The 23599-nt window shown below is 47.9% G+C and overlaps 1 pseudogene; it reads left to right on the forward strand.

Annotated features, from left to right (window-relative positions):
* Positions 1-5185: 5185 nt before the first annotated feature.
* LOC136176747 (polyhomeotic-like protein 2 pseudogene) lies at positions 5186-7712 on the forward strand (annotated as a pseudogene).
* The last annotated feature ends 15887 nt before the right edge of the window (positions 7713-23599 follow it).

Here is a 23599-nt window from a genome sequence, read left to right on the forward strand (position 1 = left end):
GCTGACTCCTAATCAATCAGTGATTGAATCAGCAACGCAAGGGTCCAGGATTCAGGCAAGTGGACCATCCCACATTATGGGAAAGGACTTTGGCCTCCTAGTCACTGAACGGGAAAAAGGACGTGGGTCCAACTTTGCCTGTGTTCAGCAGGGGTTTAGAGAGTAGTGTTTAGCTAATCTGCAGCAATAGCCAAGTCATGTGATCTGTATTTAAGCACGTGTGAGCGACTTTCTAAGAGATGAAACCAAAGATATCTTATTAGATGGAAGTTTTAAGCCACTGTCATTTTAAGGAGAAAAGGGACAGTGAAGGAGCTGAAGGGGGCTTTGGTCAAGTGAGGCTTGACGGGAGAAGTGGATGAAAGACTCTACCCATTTCAGTTCCAGGGATTCTGCCTGCTGTTTCATTTTCTTTTTTCTCCACAGTTACGACTGGGTTTTATTTCAGCCTCTGCTTCAGTGGGGTTTGGAGAGGGTCACGGCACCAACAGGTCAGAGGCTCATTCTGACAGTGCTGTTCTTTCTCCAAATAGATGATTTCTAAAGTAAAATTTTTGGCAAAAATCTGTGCCAGTTTTGCTTGTTTTCTTTTCTTCTGATGTTGCTTTCCCCTTGGATTGCTAGTGAAGCCCTGTGAACTTCTTCTAGTTTGATGCCTTCCCTGCGTTAAAACCCACTGTGTGGCCACCTTCATGACTGATGGCCAGGCAAGATAGTGAGCACCATGTGAGTGCCCCTGTGGACACACTGTCAGCCTGATTCAAGACGTCCCAAGAAGTCCCTGGGCCCTGCAGACGATGGTGTGGGAGGTACTCTCGTTTCTGGAGGTGGAGCTTCCATGAGCAGAGACCTCATGTCCCTGAAGATCACCCGAGCTGCATGAGTGGCCTCTATTTCAAGTGTCCAACAGGCTCAACATGCCACAGTTTAACTCATAAATCTGCTTTGAATATTGGGTTAGAAGTGAGTACCATTGGTTCCTTTATTTGCTTCCCTTATTCACTTATTCAACACTTCCCAGCTGTCATTGTGTTAGGTGTAGGGTACATGGCAGGAAAAATCAGAAGTATCAGAAGCTTCTGCCTCCTGGAGCAGAGTCACATGTGGAAGACAGATGTCAGGCAAAGGAACAAATGATCCTGATGTGTGTGATTCACAGGTCCCTGGTGTGTGCATCTGTGTGTGTGCACATGTGTGCATGTGCACATATATGTGTGTGCACACGTGTGTGCACAGGTTTAAAAGACAAAGAAGTTTGTGAATGACTGATTTGGAGAAAAGTAAATTAGTGAGACATTATGACTTCGAGCTTAAAGATACAATCTTCAGAAATCACACTCTTTGTAGATTTCTGTTAATGGAAGCTCTTTCCAGAAATTTGACTTACAAACACCTTCCAGATGGTGGAGGGGAAGTTTGACCTCAATTTCCCAAATATAAACACTCCTGAGAGTGCAAATACAATGGTGAACTGTTGTTGATTCTTTAAATTTGAGTCCTTATGAACAAGAGTAGACACTACCGAACTCACATGTGAATAAGATTGAAAGAAAGTGGCCTCACACAGCAGGGCAAGAGCTCAGATCCGCGGAGGGGCCCCGTGAGTGTGGGGTCAGTGACCCTCGGAGAGGCAGCTCCTTTCGACTCCAGGCTGAGCCGCTGGAAGCCCAGGCTCCTCCCTAGCCTGTCCTCCCTCTCCCGTGGACCCGAGGCACCTGCTGCTCTGGGTGGTGGAGCCCCCCAGCCCATCTGAGGGCCTGCAGAGCAGAGCCCATGTGACCCCACTGCAGGCGCCGAGTGTGGTGTGCAGAACATCCAGCAATGGGGCGGAAGCCCATGGGCAGAGGCCCCACGCAGCAGATCTTGGCTTTGCGTAAGTTGTCTCGGTCATCAAGCAGGTGTGTGGATGCACAGGGTGAAGCTTGGAAGTGCATGAGCTTGGCAGATAAAATGACTATTTTTAGTTTAAAAGCTTGTTCTCTAAAAAACAGTCCATAGAATGAAGTTAACATGGGGGAAACATTTCAAATTAAAACGAGAAACCCTGTGATTTTATGCGACCGTACTTCTCTATCCTGATGACAGCTTCTGTGCACTCGTCCCTTCAGAAAATCGCTGGGGTCTCTTGAATCTGCTGAGGCTCCCTCAGGACCCTGCCTCATACAGGGCCATAAATCAATGGCAGTAGAAGCTGAGGTCTCCAGGACGAGGGCACAGGAGTCCCTTCTGTTTGGCAGATTTACAATCCTAGCCTCCCTTCTGAAGGGTGTTTCATTTCCAACAGCCACCTGTATAAATAATTCATTCTCTTCAAATACGCTGAAAACAGGACAGTTGAGCCACGACAACTTCTGGAGGAAGGAGAAGTACATGCATGTTAGGAAGAGGCCGTGTTTCCTGTAAGCTGTCATCTCTGAGGATTTGTGTGATGCTGAATAGGGGTCTAAGTCAACTAGGAAGCTTTCCTTTAGGATCTCAGAAAATTCCAAAATAATATTTCTTTCATAAATTTCAACAGTGATGAAATTTATAAATGGGATGCTTAGAATTTTAAAAGAGTTTTGCTCCAGAAAAGTAGCACATGTAGCATGCTATGTGAGGCGATCCCTCTAACGCCATCTTTCTGGTTCCATGTATATTAACTGTATGATTTGTCAGTCATGCATGTTGGGATTCTTCAGGAAGAGTGTGCATTTGCTTAGGCACACGTGTGCCGGGTTGGAGCTTCCCACATGCTGCTGGGAGTCAGGACGTCCTTCTCCTGCTGTGGCCCCGTCACGCTTGTAGAGACGATAATCCAGGCTCCACAAGCCAGCTGCTTTGCTAGTCATGGACTCAGAGCTCTGTGGCTTCCTGACTCTCCCTTCCTGATAGCCAGCAAGCTCCTCAAAGGCAAGGATGTCCTTCAGTTCTGGGTATCTCCGCTCCTCAGGGCAGCGGCTGGGCTTGTAGCGGTGAGGCTGCACAAACGTGCGTGGGCAACTTGAGTGAGTGAGCACAGAGCCATCAGAGAGGCACAGAGAGCTGGAGAGTAGGGACAGATAGATCACGGATGCACACGCGTGCTGCGTCACCCAGTCGTGTCCGACTCTGCGACACCAGGGGCGCCTCTGTCCATGGCGTTTTCCCAGCGAGAATACTGGAAGGGGTTGCCATTTCCTCCTTCAAGGGAGCTCCCACACAGTGATTGATCCTGTGTCTCCTGCGTCTCCTGCATTGGCAGGTAGATTCTTTACCACTGAGACAGCTGGGAGGCCCAGATGATAGATAGACAGACAGATGCATAGACAGATAGATTCATAGATGGATGGATGGATAGGTGGATAGATTGATCCTTAGGGCTTCCCAGGCGGCACTAGTGGTAAAGAGCCTGCCTGCCACTGCCGGAGGCATAAAAAGATGCAGGTTCGATCCCTGGGTCAGGAAGATCCCCTGGAAGAGGGCACAGCAACCCCCTCCAGTGTTCTTGCCTGGAGAAGCCCATGGACAGAGGAGCCTGGCGAGCTACAGTCCATGGGGTTGCAAAGAATCGGACACGACTGAGCACACACACACACAGATGCACAGATAGGTGGACAGACAGACAGGCAGACATGCCCTGGCTAAATCCCCGGCCTAGATCCCTGCTGAATGCACTCAGAGTCTGCACGGAGGACGTGAGGAGGCTCCTCCAGGTCGCTCAGCAGGTGCATGATCACCCTCTGGACGCGGCTCTCTGTGTGAACGATGCTTGGTCCAGAAGCACATGCTGGATCGCGGTTCTGTGACAGTGCTTCTACAGGGAGCCAAGTTAATGCCGTCCAGAGTATGTTTCCTTCTGATGATTTAAGTGGATATCGGCTTGAACTCAAAGAAGCCAGAGAGATGAAGGATTAGCCTGTCCCCAGGGCCCTGGCTGAAAAGCCCTGTCTCAGATGGTCTTTTGACAAGAGATGAATAGTATTATCTCAAGACACATAGCCTGGCAAGAGCCTCAGGAAACATCCAGTCCTTGCTGGCTGAACAACAGGGACCATATGCTTTAGTGATCATGAGGCCAGCCTGACACAGAGCTTTCACTGTGCAGAGATGGGGTTGGCTGCCTCCCTGAGTCAAGCATAAATCATGGCCTTATTTGTAGATTTGATTTTTTAGATGGAATAAGGGCTTCAAATTTCCAATCTACATTTTAAATAATTTCTTGTTTTATTAAAAAGTCGAAGAGGACGACTGAGTGGTTTCCATCCTGGTGTGTGATGCTGTGTGAAGCTGTGCCCCCGACACCTGAGGACAGGAGCCCGTTGCTTTCGCTGTATCAGCATCGTCAGGAGGTCAGGAGTTTTGCTTGTTTAGAGTCAACTAGAAAATTTTCCTTGAAGATCTCAGAAAATTCCAAAATAACATTTCTTTCATGTAAATTTCAATAGCAATGAAATTTATAAATGGGATGCTTAGAATTTTATCAGAGTTCTGTTCTGAAAAAGCAGCACATGTAACCTAGTACGTGAGACGGTCACTCCAACGCCCTCTTTCTGGCTTCATGTATATTAATTATCTGTGGATGGGCTCAGAGGTCAGAATCCAGTGGCAGGAAGGTAGGGGACGTTGGGTGAATTTGCGTGAAGTGGTCTGGCCGCATGTGTGTATAAGAAGATAGTAGCGACACTGTGATTAGGAAGGAGACAGACTGTGGCAGAGGAGTGTTCAGCCAGGTGCTAGAATGACTCAGACAAAGGAAAATAAAGGCCCCAGGGAAGCAGTGTCAAAGGTTTGTAGACATTTTACTGCTTTGTCACTGATTGGGTCTTCTGGATAAGAATCTCCATCTTCACATTTCTTTTAAATCATTTCCCTTTCTTAAACTGTGTTTGTGTCCTGGAGGTCAGTGGTAGAGTCTGCCTGCAATGCAGCAGATGCCAGAGATATGGGTTCGATCCTTTGTTAGGAAGATGCCCTGGAGAAGAGCTTGACAATCCACTCCAGAATTCTTGCCTGGAGAATCCCATGGACAGAGGAGCCTGGCAGGCTACAGTCCACGGGGTTGCAAAAGAGTTGGATATGCTTTAGCTACTAAATAATAGCAACAGACAACCTATTCATGTTTCATGTATTTTAAATACAAACCATCTCCTATACCTTTTTGGAAGTGGGTGTGATGCAATTAATGAATTTTATATAAATAGCATTTCTTGGTCTCCGCGGCGGCTGCAGCCCTAGAGCGCCCGCCGCGCGCGCGCGCGCAATCCGCCGCCGTCCGCACCCCCACCCCGGCCTCGCGCCCCTGCCGCCCTTTGTGGACGCCGGCTCGGCCGGTGCGGTCGGATGCGCCGCGGCAGCCCCGGGCCCCGGCTCGGAGGCTCCCGGCGGAGAGGAGGCGGCCCGCCCGGGCCCGGGACCCCGCGCGAGGCGGCGCCCGGCCGAGGGGTTGCGTAGGCCCCGCCCGGCCAGGCCCAGCCGGGCCCTGGACAGAGACAGGGCAGGGCATTGTTCATGCACTGACCGACCTCAGCAGCCCCGGCATGACCTCAGGGAACAGAAACTCTGCCTCCAGCATCACCGGCACTGCCCCCCAGAATGGTGAGAATAAACCACCACAGGCCATTGTGAAACCCCAAATCCTGACGCATGTTATCGAAGGGTTTGTGATCCAGGAGGGGGCGGAGCCTTTCCCGGTGGGACGCTCGTCCCTGCTGGTGGGGAATCTCAAGAAGAAGTATGCACAGGGGTTCTTGCCTGAGAAACTTCCGCAGCAGGACCATACCACCACCACTGACTCAGAGATGGAGGAGCCCTATCTGCAAGAGTCCAAAGAGGAGGGCACCCCCCTCAAACTCAAGTGCGAGCTCTGCGGCCGGGTGGACTTCGCCTACAAGTTCAAGCGTTCCAAGCGCTTCTGCTCCATGGCTTGTGCAAAGAGGTACAACGTGGGGTGCACCAAACGAGTGGGGCTTTTCCACTCGGACCGGAGCAAGCTGCAGAAGGCAGGAGCCACTACCCACAACCGCCGTCGGGCCAGCAAAGCCAGTCTGCCGACACTTACCAAGGATACCAAGAAGCAGCCGACAGGCACCGTACCCCTTTCAGTTACGGCTGCCCTGCAGCTAACACACAGCCAGGAAGACTCCAGCCGTTGCTCAGATAACTCAAGCTATGAGGAACCCTTGTCCCCCATCTCAGCCAGCTCGTCCACCTCCCGCCGGCGACAAGGCCCGCGGGACCTGGAGCTCCCTGACGTGCACATGCGGGACTTGGTGGGCATGGGCCACCACTTCCTGCCAAGTGAGCCCACCAAGTGGAACGTGGACGACGTCTACGAATTCATCCGCTCTCTGCCAGGCTGCCAGGAAATCGCGGAGGAGTTCCGTGCCCAGGAGATCGACGGGCAAGCTCTGCTGCTGCTCAAGGAGGACCACCTCATGAGCGCCATGAACATCAAGCTGGGGCCCGCCCTCAAGATCTACGCACGCATCAGCATGCTCAAGGACTCCTAGGGCTGGCCGGGCGCCGGGGCTCCTCCCGACCGAGCAGAGCCGGCGGACACTCCTGGGGGCCCAGAGCAGGGCCAGTGGAGGGAAGGGCCCCGCTGTGGGGCGTGGCTGGGGGGAGGTCTCGGGACCTCCTAGGTGGCTCTCAGGGGCCTTTCTTTCTGTGGGAGGGGCAGAGAGGTAGGTGGCACAGAAGATGGGGCTTTATGCTTGTAAATATTGATAGCACTGGCTTCCTCCAAAGTCCCACAACTCTAGCCCCGCTTCTCTTCCCCTCTTTCTGTCCCCCATTTTCCAGGGGGTATGTGGTCAGGGCTCCCAACCTGAGTTGGGTCACTTCCCAGGGCAGCCGCCGGGCCTGGAGAGAGGCTGCGGAAGCCCCCGCCTGCCTTCCTCCTCCTCTTTCTCGGGGCCCAGCTCGCTCTTCCATTGCCAGCTTCTCCCACTTCAGCTGTTACTGAAGCCGCCAGAAGGGTTCTCCCCCCTCACCCCTGCAGGTGGAGGGAGAGAAGCTGGGCCCGGTTTGGCCACACCTGCTGGTACAGACGCCTTAACGCTGTGTGTGTGACTGTGTGACTGTGTGGGAGTCTGGACTGACTGACGGCCGAGAGCCCCCCCCGGCATCTCCAGGTGTTTTGTAGCAAACAGCCACTTAGTGCTTTGTCCTGGACTGCACTCAGCCTCGGGATGGGGAATGGGCAGAAGGGCCGCCTCGGTGCAGAGGCAGGATCAGAAAGCGATGCAGGTTAGCAGGAGATTTTCCTTTCCAGATTGTCGTGGTGTCTCTGCAGCCCCTTCCTGCACTGTGATGCCCCCCGCCCCAGCTGCCCTGCTGTGTCACAGACGGCATTAAGGAAGCTGCCAGTGGGCTGGGCCAGGCCGAACCTCCTGGTCTTGCCTGTCCGCCCACCCTGAGAGCCCAGTGGTGGGGCCCAGAGAACATCCAGGGCGTAAGAGCTGGAGTGACCGCTGAGGTGAAGAGGGCAGCCTTCAGCCTCGGCTCCCACACTTCTGGAACTTGCTGGCAGCAGTGTGAGCTGCCCATGCAGGAGGCAGGGCGGGAAGGGCGAGGCCGGCCTCTGACCTGCCCTGCATGCTGCAGGCTCCCGGGGAAGAGTCGGACTCTCCCCAGGGGAGGGTGGGTGCCCTTCTCAATTCATTCTATTCCCCACTCACACCCCCAGGCAGGGTTGGAAATGAAGGACTTTTTTAACCTTTTTTGTTTTTTAAAAATAAATCCATAAAATCCAAAAAAAAAAAAAAAAAAAAGAAAAAAAAAAAAAAAGAAGGAAAAAAAAAAATAAATAGCATTTCTTTCCTCTTATCGCAGTAGTTTTCCAGAACAAGTCATGGGAAGGCACGTGCATCTAATGGGATAGAAATCAGAAGAGGCCAGTCCTATCACTGACCCGCGTCTGTGTCCCTGACACACACACGCAGAATCAGAGTGATGATGCTGTCTAAGCGAGGCACGCCGACGGTGTGGCGGCGTCTGCTTCGCAGCCCGGGTGAGGCTCTGAAGTCCTCCATGACGCTCCGGTGCGTGTCCCTGAGATGAGCAAGGACAGGAAACCTGCTCACCCTGCAGAGCCGGACAGGGCCTCACGCTGGGTCCCCTCCACCCTCCTGCTGGCGGACGCTGGCCCTGAAGTTGTCTCCTTGGTCTCTCCTGGGCCTTGGGGACTGGGGGGTGGGGAGGTGGAAGCCCGTGAGCACAGCGGTCCTCTCTCTCCAGGGCTGGTCCCAGCACATCCGTCTCTCCCAATGAGCCATCTCTACTTTTAAAAATAGAAACAAGGTGGGAGCTCGCTTCCAGAAAACGACCTTTTGGACATTTTCCCAGCATAGAGCATTTCCCCTCTCTTTCTCCAAAGCGTTTCTAGCTGCAGATCAGCTTCCAGGAAGGGCTGACCCGCAGCAGGACGAACGGGTGTCGGGTTCAGTGGTGTGATGTGGGGCTAGGCCTGACGGCTCCGCTGCCTGGATTCCCCAGCACCCTGGACACCCCCCACCCCCCACCCACCCTCAGACTCCTTCCCACCCCTGCCCACCCCCCAAACAGCCCCTTCTCCGTCCGCAAGGAGACCTGCCCGGGGTCAGCTGTGTGACAAGCACCTAGGAGGGCAACGCTCCTGTGTCACCTGGCGAAACATTAGCAGCCGTGTCCTCCTCTTTCCAGTTTTACGACAGTGACATACATCACCTTGTCAGTTTCAGGGTACAGTGTGACGGTTTCACTCATATTTGTGAAATGATCACCAGAATTAGCTGAATTATCATCCATCATCTCAAATCCGTGGACCAAAAAGAAAATTTAAGTTCCAACCCTGAGAACTCTTAGGAACCCTTCAGCCTTTTTCTCTCAACACATCCACGGAGGTTGATTTTTTCAGCCAGTTTTTGAGATGGAGAAGCAGAAGGCTGGTAACGGAGGCCCTGGCAAGGAGACGCAGAGCCCAGGGTGGGGGTGTGGCCTGGAGGCACACAGGATTCGCTGGTTGGGGGCCCCCAAGAAGCCGCCCCGCAACAGGCCAGGGTCAGCCCCGCAGTGAAAGCCCCCGGTCCCCCCACGAGAGGCGGGCAGGCGGCCGGGAAAGGCTGGGAAGGAAAGCGGTCCTAGCGGAGACAGAAGCGTCGAGCAGCGCTGGCGACAAGCGCAGGGCCCGCAGGGTTGGGGTGATGTGCCTGGCTCCTCCGCCTCCTCCACCGACCCCCAAAGCCCGGGCCTCCCCGCATAGCTGGGGCCTTCTCTGCGAGCGGCCTCAAAGCTGCTGCGAATCCCTAAGGCTTCAGCAGAAGTCGCGGGCCGGGCCCCGGGCCCCTAGATCACTCTGGAGCCTTCAGGTCCCGCTTCAGGCGCGCGGCAAGCAGGTCCGGTACCAGCCTGGCGGGCCTGGGGGTGCCAGCCCCTCCCAAGGCTGCTGCCCCGCAGGAAACAGCCCTGCGTGCCCGTCCCCAATGCAGGCCCCGGGCCGAGCCTGGCGCCTGCAAACACCAGCGCAGGCCGGACCCCGACGCCTCCCGCCTCAGGGTCTCCACCCGTCCCCAAGGGCTCTCAGAGGGGCCGGGGCAGGCGAAGCTCTCCGCCTTCATCCCAGTCAGGGCACCTCCAGACGGCACAGGCGAGTCACACGGAGGGAAGCGTGGCAGGCGAGGCGTCTGCCTGGGGACCAGCCGCTGCGGGGAGCCGCCCCCTCGGGCCCCAGGGGAGGGCGGCCGTCCTGCTCCCAGAGGAGGCACCTCCAAGGCGGCGCGGTTTCCCCAGCAGGGCTTCTCGGGCTCTGCTGCAGACGGTGACACAGACAGCGGCAAACCTACACCAGAAATCCGTGTGAGTGGGGCTATGTCTAATAAAGCGGTCGGGGGGTGATGCTCCGCACAGAGTTTTTTCTAAGTTTTAAAAACCTTGTCTTACTCTGCGAGTCACAATTTTAAAATGCAAAAAAACCAAATCATTAAGGGTGCAAACTGTATAACTCCTTGAAAAACTGCTTTACTTAACAATAGCACTTGAAAAAGTTATTAAAAACATTTTGGGTTACTTTTTATATACATCTAAGTGTATATGTGTTTTAATTCTCTATGATACATCTATTTCTCAATGCCTCTTTTTTGGTGACTACCTCACCCAGCTGTTCACAGGGATTTCTTCTGAGTACCAATCTCTTTGGACTTGTGAGGACAGCGTATTTTAAAATGACTTCCGGCACAGGGATGACCCTGAGGGATGGGATGGGGAGCCAGGGGGCAGGGGGTTCAGGATGGGGCACACATGTACACCCGTGGCTGATTCATGTCAACGGATGGAAAAAACCACTGCAACATTGCAATCAGCCTCCCCTCCTTTAATAAATTAAATTAATTTTTAAAAATGCTTTGGGATTGTGAACCCAGTTACAGTGAAGGAGAAAAAATGATAAAATTTAAAGAAAGCTTGAAAAGAAGAAGCAATATTCATTTATATAATAATTACTTTCCCATCTTCTCATTTTCTTTCACTTTTTTGAAGACCGTAAATTTATGTTTTCTCTCAGTAAATTCTTTTCTCTTTTCTTGATTTCTACCAAGAATTTTCTCTTTTGTGGCTAAAGAAGATAGGACTACTCACAGCTTCTTTTCAAAATAAATACAATTTTGACTTTTAAAGGTAAACAGACTGGAAAGAAAGCCTTTCCACCAAAGGCTGTCAGGCAGCTGAGCAGAACCGTGGAGCCTGTGGTCGACTGGGGCCCCTGACTCTCTCAAGCTGGAGGTGTGTGTGCATCGGAATCTGCTCTAGGAAGTACGACTCGACCCGCTCATACTGTCCTCTAACCATCACCAAGTTATTTCTGTGTATTTTAATGCCATTGCCTTGGCGTCCACTCTAACAGCGGCTCTGAGCTCGGTGGGCCCAGAGAGCAGAAGCACCAGGTTCTCTCACTCAACCCGTTTTCCACCAGCCAAACCGCCCCCCAAGGAAATAAGGCCACACTGGACCGGCTCCTGGAGCTCGCACACTGGCTCTGTTCACGCTGTGAGGACAAGTCCCTGCCCACCACCGTCCTCAAGTTCAGATGGAGACTTGGGTCTGGGCGTCTCCTCCACGAGAGCTAGTCATGGCGCCCCAGTTCTCCCACTCACTCACTCGCTCACTCACTCACTCGTTAATTCATTCACTCGCTCACTCACTCACTCACTCACTCACTCATTAATTCACTCACTCACTCACTCAATCATTCATTCATTCATTCACTCACTCATTCACTCACTCACTCACTCAATCATTCATTCATTCATTCACTTGCTCATTCACTCACTCACTCACTCATTCATTCACTCACTCACTCATTAGTTCACTCACTCACTCACTCACTCACTCATTAATTCACTCATTCACTCACTCATTCATTCACTCACTCACTCGTTAATTAATTCACTCACTCACTCACTCATTCATTCACTCACTCACTCATTAATTCACTCATTCACTCACTCATTCATTCACTCACTCACTCGTTAATTAATTCACTCACTCACTCACTCATTCATTCACTCACTCACTCATTCATTCACTCACTCACTCATTCACTCACTCACTCACTCATTCATTCACTCACTCACTCGTTAATTCATTCACTCACTCACTCAATCATTCATTCACTCACTCACTCAATCATTAATTCACTCACTCACTCATTCATTCACTCACTCACTCAATCATTCACTCACTCACTCATTCATTCACTCACTCATTCATTCACTCACTCACTCGTTAAGTCATTCACTCACTCACTTAATCATTAATTCACTCTCACTCAATCATTAATTCACTCACTCATTCACTCACTCATTCATTCATTCACTCGCTCACTCAATCATTAATTCATTCACTCACTCACTCATTAATTCATTCACTCACTCACTCACTCATTCATTCACTCACTTACTCGTTAATTCACTCACTCACTCACTCACTCATTCATTCACTCACTCACTCGTTAAGTCATTCACTCACTCACTCAATCATTAATTCACTCTCACTCAATCATTAATTCACTCACTCATTCACTCACTCACTCATTCATTCACTCACTCACTCGTTAAGTCATTCACTCACTCACTCAATCATTAATTCACTCTCACTCAATCATTAATTCACTCACTCATTCACTCACTCATTCATTCATTCACTCGCTCACTCAATCATTAATTCATTCACTCACTCACTCGTTAATTCATTCACTCACTCACTCATTCATTCACTCACTTACTTGTTAATTCACTCACTCACTCACTCACTCATTCATTCATTCATTCACTCGCTCACTCAATCATTAATTCATTCACTCACTCACTCGTTAATTCATTCACTCACTCACTCACTCATTCATTCACTCACTCACTCGTTAATTCATTCACTCACTCACTCACTCAATCATTCATTCACTCACTCACTCATTCATTCACTCACTCACTCATTCATTCACTCACTCACTCGTTAATTCATTCACTCACTCACTGACTCAATCATTCATTCACTCACTCACTCAATCATTAATTCACTCACTCAATCATTCACTCACTCATCATCTTTCACTCATTCATTCATTCAACCCCATTCATACATTCACTCACTCATTCATTCACTCACCAACTCATTCATTCTAATCATGTGTCAAACCCAACTTTGTTTAAGCTGTTGTAAATTCTGACTAGAAAACATTTTTCTTATCCTCCTAAGAGTTTAAATTTATTCAATAACTCTTAAGAGAACTTTTCTCTGGGGTGAGGATAAACATGTCACGGGACCAGGAAGAGCATACTTTGGTAATGATTCGGTTTTTCTCTCACTGTTGCTTTGTGGTCTGGCCACGTAGATACCTGTAGCTCTAGTTCATTCATTAACAACCGAATACTACAAGTTCAGCACCGTTTAGATTATTCCTGTTATCTCACTGCAATCAGCATGTGTAATTATTGACTCAAGTGCATGAAAAGTGCATTGTTAATAAAAGTGATCACATTCTCTTAATTAGGAGCCACCCATGAGAAAAGCGAGTAGCAGGAAGATGTGCAGCAGCAAGAACATTGCAGGAGGAGCCGGAATGAAGCCCCGTAGTCCCGGGTAGCTGGAGAGGCAGGATCATCTGAGCCAGCGGGCCCACCTGTCTCCCTGCACGAGCCGGGCAGTGATGCTGCTCATCAGGGAGGGGGCCGGCAGCACAGACCCTTGGGGTCTGGGGTGAGGTCGGCTTGGAAGGAGGGCAGGAGCCCTCGACCCTGAACGCAGAGTGTGGATCCGGCCCCAGATGTCATAGGCTTTCTTGGGAGAGAGGGTCCCAGAGAACATTCTCGTCAAGATAAAGTACCTACTGAGGTGTTTCCATTGTTATTCCACCCAGGGAGAATTCAAGTTACTCACCCAAATCACATGGATACACGTGTGGGTGGCGATAGCCGCATGCAGGGATGCGGTGGATGTTGGTAACGAGCCACAGGACAAAGGCCTCATCGTAGTTTCATGCAGGTAAACCATGTGGTCTGATGGGGGGTCTTTGCCCACTGAGCCCAGAGCAGACATCAGAGAGGATGTAACGCTGCTTCAGCCCCATTTTCAGATCCGTGTTTGGTGTCAGGAGAAACAGACTGGGTGATGGCAAAAGAGCCAGAAGGGGATCATCTCCTCACCGACGCCACAAAGCCGCGTGGATTTTGTGCCTAGAGAGTTAGAATTAACAGGGTTCTCATGAGAGTGGCTGATTCTCCCTGAGAATTTGGCAGCTGATGCAAAGTCTTTCTATAGTCAGTTTCCTCCTTTGTGTAGATTCTGTGGGATGAGACCTATAGGAATTGCTGGTTTGGGCTCCAGTTTGATAACTAAGCAGGTGACTTGAAGGAATACCCCTAATTCACTGAGGCCCCTGGCTTTCATCCAAAGTCTGAGCATCATCTGCTGTGTAATAAATGTTTCATTTCCTGTTTCTTCTTCCCACTGAAAGAAAACTCAGAAATTACATTAATTCATTGTGACAATTTTTTAATGATAGGAAAAAGCCTTTAGTAGAAAATAAAATTATTCATATAAACGAGGCTGGTGTAACCTGGGAAAATGAGCTAAGGGATTGGCCAGCCAGACCCCTTGCAAAGACGCATGTTCTTTCCCCGAGAGCGAGCCATCAGCGGGAAACACGGCGTGGGCACGAGTGGGCAGGCTGGCCTCCGCCAGCTCTGAGGCTCGGGGCGGGGGGGCCTGACCCCCAGAGCCGCCCGATTTACGGGGCAAGCACCCCACACAGGGGCCAGACAACCCAGACTGCAGAACCAGGCAGGTTTTTAAATTTTTAAATATATTTTGGCTGTGCTGGGTCTTTGCTGCTGTGGGCGGTCTCTCTCTAGTTGCGGTACGTGGGGGCTTCTCATTGCGGTGGCTCCGGCTGCTCCGGAGCACACGCCCTGGACCACAGGCTTCCGCACTTGGCGCTCAGGCTTAGTGGTCGCTCTAAAGCATGGGCCCAGCAGCTGTGGTGCATGGCCTCAGCTGCCCCCTGCGCGTGGAAGCTCCCCAGACCAGGAGTCTAACTGGTCCCCTGCATCGGCAGGTGGATTCTTAACCGCTGGGCACCAGGGAAGTCCCAAGAGGAGATTTTAAGCTTGACTCTGAGGAATCCCTCTGCGTAACTTCAGGGCAAATGTGTGTGTGGACTGTTATATTTGGAAAGACTCCTGCAGGTGGGAGAAGGACATGTTTGGGCACCCCAGTGTCATTGCTTTAAGAAAATCAGAACAAGCAGCAAAGCATGCCGATGGCAGAGGGTGTTGAAACAAAGTGGACGTGCAGTCAGAATGTGCTTCTGTGATAGCTGAAAATAGGGTGTCCGATAATTAATGTAACCCGTTCAAAAAAGAAATGTGACTGAGTCCATATTAGAAGACAAAATTTGGGCAAAAACAGAAACAAGGCAAAAATGTATAAAATTAGCATGAACAGGTTTTGCTAAGAAATAAGCCACACTGCGTTCCCAGAAGTGTCCCTGCTCCTATATTTACTCTATATTTACCCTGAGTCCTACTCCCAGCCCCTCAGCTTAGCCCCCACCCCGCGTGTGTTTCACACAATCACACAGACACGTGTCTTCTTTCCTTTTTTTTCTTTTTACACATTTTGGCTCACTTAGTACAGGAGACAGGGATCAAGACCATCCCCAAGAAAAAGAAATGCAAAAAAGCAAAATGGGTGTTTGAAGAGGCCTTAAAATATCTGTAAAAAGAAGAAAAGCGAAAAGCAAAGGAGAAAAGGAAAGATATACCCATTTGAGTGCAGAGTTCCAAAGAACAGCAAGGAGAGATAAGAAAGACTTCCTCAGCGATCAATGCAAAGAAATAGAGGAAAACAATAGAATGGAAAAAACTAGAGATCTCTTCAAGAAAATTAGAGATACCAAGGGAACTTTCCATGCAAAGATGGGCTCAATAACGGACAGAAATGGTATGGACTTAACAGAAGCAGAAGATATTAAGAAGAGGTGGCAAGAATACATAGAACTGTACAAAAAAGATCTTCATGACCCAGATAATCATGAAGGTGTGATCACTCACCTAGAGCCAGACATCCTGGAATGTGAAGTCAGGTGGGCCTTACGAAGCATCACTACAAACAAAACTAGTGGAGGTGATGGAATTCCAGTTGAGCTATTTCAAACCCTAAAAGATGATGCTGTGAAAGCGCTGCCCTCAATATGTCAGCAAATTTGGAAAACTCAGCAACGGCCTCAGGACTGGAAAAGGTCGGGTTTCATTCCAATCCCAAAGAAAAGTAATGCCAAAGAATGTTTAAACTACCACACAATTACACTCATCTCACACACTAGTAAAGTAATGCTCAAAATTCTCCAAGCCAGGCTTCAGCAATATGTGAACCGTGAACTTCCAGATGTTCAAGGTGATTTTAGAAAAGGCAGACAAACTAGAGATCAAATTGGCAACATCCACTAGATTATTGAAAAAGAAGAGAGTTCCAGAAAAACATCTATTTCTGCTTTATTGACTATGCCAAAGCCTTTGACTGTGTGGATCGCAATAAACTGTGGAAAATTCTTCAAGAGATGGGAATACCAGACCACCTCTAGAGAAACCTGTCTACAGGTCAGAAAGCAACAGTTAGAACTGGACATGGAACAACACACTGGTTCCAAATAGGAAAAGGAGTATGTCAAGGTTGTGTATTGTCACACTGCTTATTTAACTTATATGCAGAGTACATCATGAGAAATGCTGGACTGGAGGAAGCACAAGCTGGAATCAAGATTGCTGGGAGAAATATCAATAACCTCAGATATACAGGTGACACCACCCTTATGGCAGAAAGTGAAGAGGAACTAAAAAGCCTTTTGATGAAAGTGAAATAGGAGAGTGAAAAAGTTGGCTTAAAGCTCAACATTCAGAAAACTAGGATGATGGCATCCGGTCCCATCACATCATGGCAAATAGATGGGGAAACAGTGGAAACAGTGGCAGACTTTATTTTTCTGGGCTCCAAAATCACTGCAGATGGTGATTGCAGCCATGAAATTAAAAGACACTTGCTCCTTGGAAGGAAAGTTATGACCAACCTAGACACCATATTAAAAAGCAGAGACATTACTTTGCCAACAAAGGTCCATCTAGTCAAGACTATGGTTTTTCCAGTGGTCATGTATGGATGTGCGAGTTGGACGGTGAAGAAAGCTGAGCGCCGAAGAATTGATACTTTTGAGCTGTTGTGCTGGAGAAGACTCTTGAGAGTCCCTTGGATTATAAGGAGATCCAACCAGTCCATCCTAAAGGAGCTCAGTCCTGGGTGTTCATTGGAAGGACTGATGTTGAAGCTGAGACTCCAATACTTTGGCCACCTCATGTGAAGAATTGACTCCTTAGAAAAGACACTGATACTGGGAAAGAAAGATTGAAGGCAGGAGGAGAAGGGGATGACAGAGGATGAGAAGGTTGGATGGCATCACCGACTCAATGGGCATGGATTCTGGTGGACTCCAGAAGCTAGTGATGGACAGGGAGGCCTGGCATGCTGCGATTCATGGGGTCGTAAAGAGTCGGACACGACTGAGTGACTGAATTGAACTGAACTGGCCCACTTAGTGACACTCCCTTTCTGTCTCACAACTCAGAGTATTCTCCTATGTGGGCACAACAATTTGTTGGACTTGCCTCTGACATACAGACATGCAGGTTACTGTCAGTATTTTGTGGATTCAGCGAGACAGTCAATAACTCCATGTGTTTGCATTCTATGTCATGGAGAGTCATCCTCAGGGGAAGTTCCTGAAAGAGGGATTGTCCAACCAGAACACAAATGCACGTGTAATGTTGACAAATGTTGTTGAAGGCTACTTCAGAAAGGGGGGTAGCAGCTTTCATTCCGTGGGTCATTTCCCCAAGGCCTCACATAGGGGCCGCCAAGACTAAGAGACCAATGGCAACTCGCTCTCAGACGATCCGCGTTTCTCAGGTGGTGAGAGAGCCTCGTATCCTGTATCTTTGCTGCCACATCCTCCTATTAATAGCAGCTTTGCTGAGACACGACCCACATACCACAAAATCCACCCTTCAAGCTGCCCAATCCAGGTGCGGGGTTATATTTGCTTTGAGTGTGCTCACAGCTGTGCCCCCTCACTGGTGAGGGTGTTTCCATCAGCCCACCGGCAGGCACTCCTTACCTCTCCTCCCTCCAAGGTCCCGGCCACACCGAGGCACCTTGCTGTCTATGGAGGGACCTGATCTGATGGTTAAGATCTGTGGGCTCATACATCTCTGTGACAGGCCTCTTCTGCCTGGTTTATCCATGCTGCAGCTGGCAGAAACACTCCATGCTTTTTATTGTGGGATAATATCCCCTTGGACAGAATAACACATGTTATTTGACCATTAGTCATTTGTTGAGCATTTAGGCTGTTTTCCCACTTTAGGTACTCCGAGTAATGCTTGTGTGCTTTTGTGGACATACGATTTTAATTCTCTTGAACAGATACCTAGGAATGAAAGTATTGAATCATATGGCAACAAGTTTACTATTTTTAGAAAAAGCCAAAGCTGAGCTGCTTTTCCAAAATGGTTGCATTTTAAATTCTCACAAGCAAGGATGAGGAATCCAGTTTCTCGGCATCTTTGCCAGTGTGTATTTTTGTCTTTTTGTTTTAGCCTCCTAGTGTTTTGATGTGCATTCCCTTGATGCCTAATAACATTGAGTAGCTCTTCATACATTCACCAAATAGTTATATATCATCTTTGGAGCATCCTCCACTCACATCCTTTGCCCATTTTAAAGAAAATGTATTACCTGATTTTTCATTTTTATTTGCAGTTGTTATTCATGTATCCTGAATAAGATCCCCTTATCAAATATGTACTCTGCAAATATGTTATCTCATTCTGTAAATTTTTACTTTCTTTATGTGAAGAATAGATTTTAAGTTTTTTAAAAAATTAATTTATTTTAATTGGAGGTTAATTACTTTACAACATTGTAGTGGTTTTTGCCATACATTGGTATGAATCAGCCATGGGTGTACATGTGTCTCCCATCCTGAACCCCCCTCCCACCACCCTCCCCATCCCATCCCTCAGGGTCATCCCAGTACACCAGCCCCGAGCACCCTGTCTCATGCATCAAACCCGGACTGGTGATCTGTTTCACATATGGTAATACACATGTTTCAATGCTATTCTCTCAAATCATCCCACACTCACCTTCTCCCACAGAGTCCAAAAGTCTGTGTCTCTTTTGCTGTCTTACAGCAAAAGTGTCATTACTTTTAGTGTCATCATTACCATCTTTCTAAATTCCATATATATGCGTTAATACACTGTATTGGTATTTTCTTTCTGACTTACTTCACTCTGTGTGATAGGCTCCAGTTTCATCCACCTCATTCGAACTGATTAAATACATTCTTTTTAATAGCTGAGTAATATTCCATTGCCAGGAGAAATATCAATAACCTTAGATATGCAGATGACACCATCCTTATGGTAGAAAATGAAGAGGAACTAAAAAGCCTCTTGATGAAAGTGAAGGAGGAGAGTGAAAAAGTTGGCTTAAAGCTCAACATTCAGAAAACTAAGACCATGGCATCTGGTTCCATCACTTCATGGCAAATAGATGGGGAAACAGTGGAAACAGTGGCAGACTTTATTTTTCTGCAGATGGTGATTGCAGCCATGAAATTAAAAGATGGTTACTCCTTGGAAGGAAAGTTATGACCAACCTGGATAGCATATTAAAAAGCAGAGACATTACTTTGCCAACAAAGGTCCATCTAGTCAAGGCTATGATTTTTCCAGTGGTCATATATGGATGTGAGAGTTGGACGGTGAAGAAAGCTGAGCATTGAAGAACTGATGTTTTGAACTGTGGTGTTGGAGAAGACTCCTGATAGTCCCTTGGATTGCAAGGAGATCCAACCAGTCCATCCTAAAGGAGATCAGTCCTGGGTGTTCATTGGAAGGACTGATGTTGAAGCTGAAACTCCAGTACTCTGACCACCTCATGTGAAGAGTTGACTCATTGGAAAATACCCTGATGCTGGGAAAGATTAAGGGCAGGAGGAGAAGGGGACGACAGAGGGTGAGATGGCTGGATGGCATCACCGACTCGATGGACATGGGTTTGGGTGGACTCCGGGAGTTGGTGATAGACAGGGAGGCCTGGTGTGCTGCGATTCATGGGATCGCAAAGAGTTGGACACGACTGAGTGACTGAACTGATATTCCATTGTGTATATGTACCACAACTTTCTTATCCATTTGTCTGCTGATGGGCATCTAGATTGCTTCCATGTCCTGGCTATTATAAACAGTGCTGCGATGAACATTGGGGTGCACGTGTCTCTTTCAGATCTGATTTCCTCGGTGTGTATGCCCAGCAGTGGGATTGCTGGGTCTTATGGCAGTTCTATTTCCAGTTTTTTAAGGAATCTCCACCCTTTTCTCCATAGTGGCTGTTCTAGTTTGTATTCCCACCAACAGTGTAAGAGGGTTTCCTTTTCTCCACACCATCTGCAGCATTTATTGTTTGTAGACTTTTAGATGGCAGTCATTCTGACCAGCGTGAAATGGTACCTCATTGTGGTTTTGATTTGCATTTCTCTGATAATGAGTGATGTTGAGCATCTTTTCATGTGTTTGTTAGCCATCTGTATGTCTTCTTAGGAGAAATCTCTGTTTAGTTCTTTGGCCCATTTTTTGATTGGGTCGTTTATTTTTCTGGAATTGAGCTGCAGGAGCTGCTTGTTTATTTTAGAGATTATTTCTTTGTCAGTTGCTTCATTTGCTATTATTTTCTTCCATTCTGAAAGCTGTCTTTTCACCTTGCTTATAGTTTCCTTAGTTGTGCAAAAGCTTTTAAGTTTAATTAGGTCCCGTTTGTTTATTTTTGCTTTTATTTCCATTACTCTGGGAGGTGGGTCATAGAGGATCCTGCTATAATTTATGTCAGAGAGTGTTTTGCCTATGTTTTCCTCTAGGAGTTTTAGATTTTAAGATTTTCATGAAATTCTGTTTAAAGACCACAAAAGTCACTCAGCCTTTTTAATCTTTTCTTTGTGTTATATACGGTATATTATATATTGTTATTGTTTAGTTCCTAAGTCGTGCCCAAGTCTTTGTGACCCCTTGGATGGTAGTCCGCCAGGCCCCTCTGTCCACAGGATTTCCCAGGCAAGAATACTGGAGTGGGTTGTCATTTCCTTCTCCAGGGGACCTTCCTGACCCAGGGATCGAACCTGAGTCCTCTGCATTGGCAGGAGGATTCTTTACTGCTGAACCAACAAAGAAACCCGATATTATATTTTATATTATTATATATATATATCTGTACATAAATTCTGGATTTTTAATCGGCTCAAATTGCAGACCTCTTTCTTTTTCTCCTTCTTCCGTGTGCCCAGGTTTCATGGCCTTCCCTTCCTTCCTACTTCCTTCCTTCTTTCTTTTTTGTTATGAGGGGGTACTCTGGGGATGCAGGCTCCAGTCTTCTCACGATTCTAAGACTGCTCCTCTCAGAGGTCAGGGGCCTTGTCGTTGGCGATCGTTGTTTTTCTGGGTTTAAGGGGAAGGGGTATGGGATGGGTTTGAGTCACTCTTTGTTGTACCCTCTGATGCCGAGCGTTTCCCTCACCCCCGAGGCGCCTGTCTGTGCTGGCGGCAGAGGCATCGCGTCTGGGGGCCCCAGTGAACACTGCTCTTAGTGCGAATGTCCGCCGGCTCGAGGGCTGCATCCGCTCCCCCTCACTGAGCAGCCCCTGATGGGCCGTGGGTGCACGGGCTGCCAGCCTTGTCCCTGGACGCTCCAGAACTGAGTTCAGCACCTCTGGAGACAAAGAGCCAACGGCCACAGACCAAGAGCTGCTCCTGTGAGCAGCTTCGATCACACATCTTGCATCCAAGGAAGGAGATTCACCTTGAGCCCCATAGACATGGCCCAAGGCTCCTTTGAGGGAGACTCCAGTCCCTACTCCAGTCCACAAATGCAGTTACTGAAAGTCATGACACAGGCGGCTAGGTCTGCAGCGGCCTTAGGAAGGCTCAGCAAGCGCAGCGTTACGGGGACCCTCCTGCGGCAGCAGCGAAGTTGCAGAGGCTTTGTTTCTCGTCCACTGAAAAGACCATGCCTTCTGTGCGGGACTCAGCCCCTACAGTGTCTTATCTGATTGGGTCTGGGGTGTTAAACCAAACTTGCATTCCTGGAATAAATCCCACTTAGACATTGTGTTTAATTATTTTCATTTAACTTATTAAATTGCAATACAAATTGAATATTTTTAGTTGTAAAAAATTGTCAGAGATAAACAGACCATCAAAGAAGAAATATGAATAACCAATAAGCTTGAAAAACTGCCTTATAAGTAATCTCAGTTATCAGATACAATGGCAGACCACTATACATATTTAAAAAGTTGTTAAAAAATAGATATATCATTGTTGATCGACAGCTGTTGATAGAGGCAGTTTTAGGTACAGCATTAGGGTCTTTTCAAGAGTCAGTTCTTTGCATCAGGTGGCCAAAGGATTGGAGTATCACCTTCGGCATCAGTCCTTCCAATGAATATTCAGGACTGATTTCCTTTAGGATGGACTGGTTGGATCTCCTTGCAGTCCTAGGGACTCTCAAGAGTCTCCTCCAACATCATAGTTCAAAAGCACCAATTATTCGGCGCTCAGCTTTCTTTATAGCCTAACTCTCACATCTATACATGACTATTGGAAAAATCATAGCCTTGACTAGACGGACCTTTATTGGCAAAGTAATGTCTCTGCTTTTTAATATGCTGTCTAGGTTGGTCATAGTTTTTCTTCCAAGCAGCAAATGTCTTTTAATGTGTAATACTGAATAATAATAATGGTTGAGTAATAAATGATAAACACAAAGATTTATCTATAACAATGCTCTGAAATATTGTGTTTATTTGAAAAATATAGTTGGAAATAATAAGTTAGTTAAATACATTATGTTTTATACACAGTAGCACCAGGTAGTCACTTTACAAATGATATGGTTTCATGACAGGTAGTGTCATTCACATTATATTGCTAAGATATCGCTTATAAGATAGCATGTATAACGTTGTAGAGTGGATGTGACCCCAAATCCCTTTGCCGACGCCCTGACCCCAGGTCCCTGAACGTGCATAGGGGGCCCATGAGCAGGCGGTGAAGGTTAAGTGAGGTCATAAGGGCAGAGGAGAGCCAGCTGCCCCCACCCGTGTGAGGACACAGCACGAAGATGGGAGTCGCTGCCCTTCTCGGCCGGGGAACCAGCCTGGCTGGCACCTTGATCTTGGGCATCAGTCTCCAGAACTGGGAGCAGTGAGTGTCACCCAGTCTGTGGAGTTTCGTTATGGAAGCCCAAGCTGACTGACCTTATGGTGCCTTCCACTTTCCATTTTTCTAAAGTGAAATCTGTGTGTAGGAGAGGGAACAAGTACTACCTGAAACTTTCTCAGAATTGTGGGATTCTTGCTAAGTTTTGTTTCAATGTCTCTCTTTATTTTAAATTGGATGCACAAATTTTTCAATGAAAGCACAAGAGTTTTTAAACTAGAAGCAGGGAATAAAAAAAGAAAAAACGTGGCCAAAGTCTTGAGTTCTGAATAAAAGAATCAAAGAATGCTCCTTCACAGTGCTTCTAGGGGACCGTATAAATCAGTTTCTGGGCCTCTGCAATCTAAATATTATAAAAGTTAATGTAACATTAATTTATTGGTGCCAGAATAAATACTAGAAAATTTAAATCTTATAATATTTTATTTTTTAAAAGACATATGCACATATATAGACATAATTAATAGAGGATTCTGAGAAAGTGTTTTGTGAAGAAAAAGAAAGAAAACACTATTACAGTCAGGCTCTTAGAACATCTGATAAATCACTTTCGTGTAAATTTCATCTGGTGAATTTAGAATGGCGGTACTGTAACTGAGAGGAAGCATGAAAACACAGGGTTACAACCAGGAAAAGCTGTCTGCTGCGATGTATCATAACCACAGATACGCATTCTCACACATGCATTTAAGGGCTTCCCACGCGGTGCTAGCAGTGAAGAACCCTCCTGCCAAAGCAGGAGACACAGACACAAGTTCAGTGCCTGGGTCTGGGAGATCCTC

Source organism: Muntiacus reevesi, chromosome 10 (assembly GCF_963930625.1).
Source record: "Muntiacus reevesi chromosome 10, mMunRee1.1, whole genome shotgun sequence".
Classification (NCBI taxonomy): Eukaryota; Metazoa; Chordata; class Mammalia; order Artiodactyla; family Cervidae; genus Muntiacus; species Muntiacus reevesi.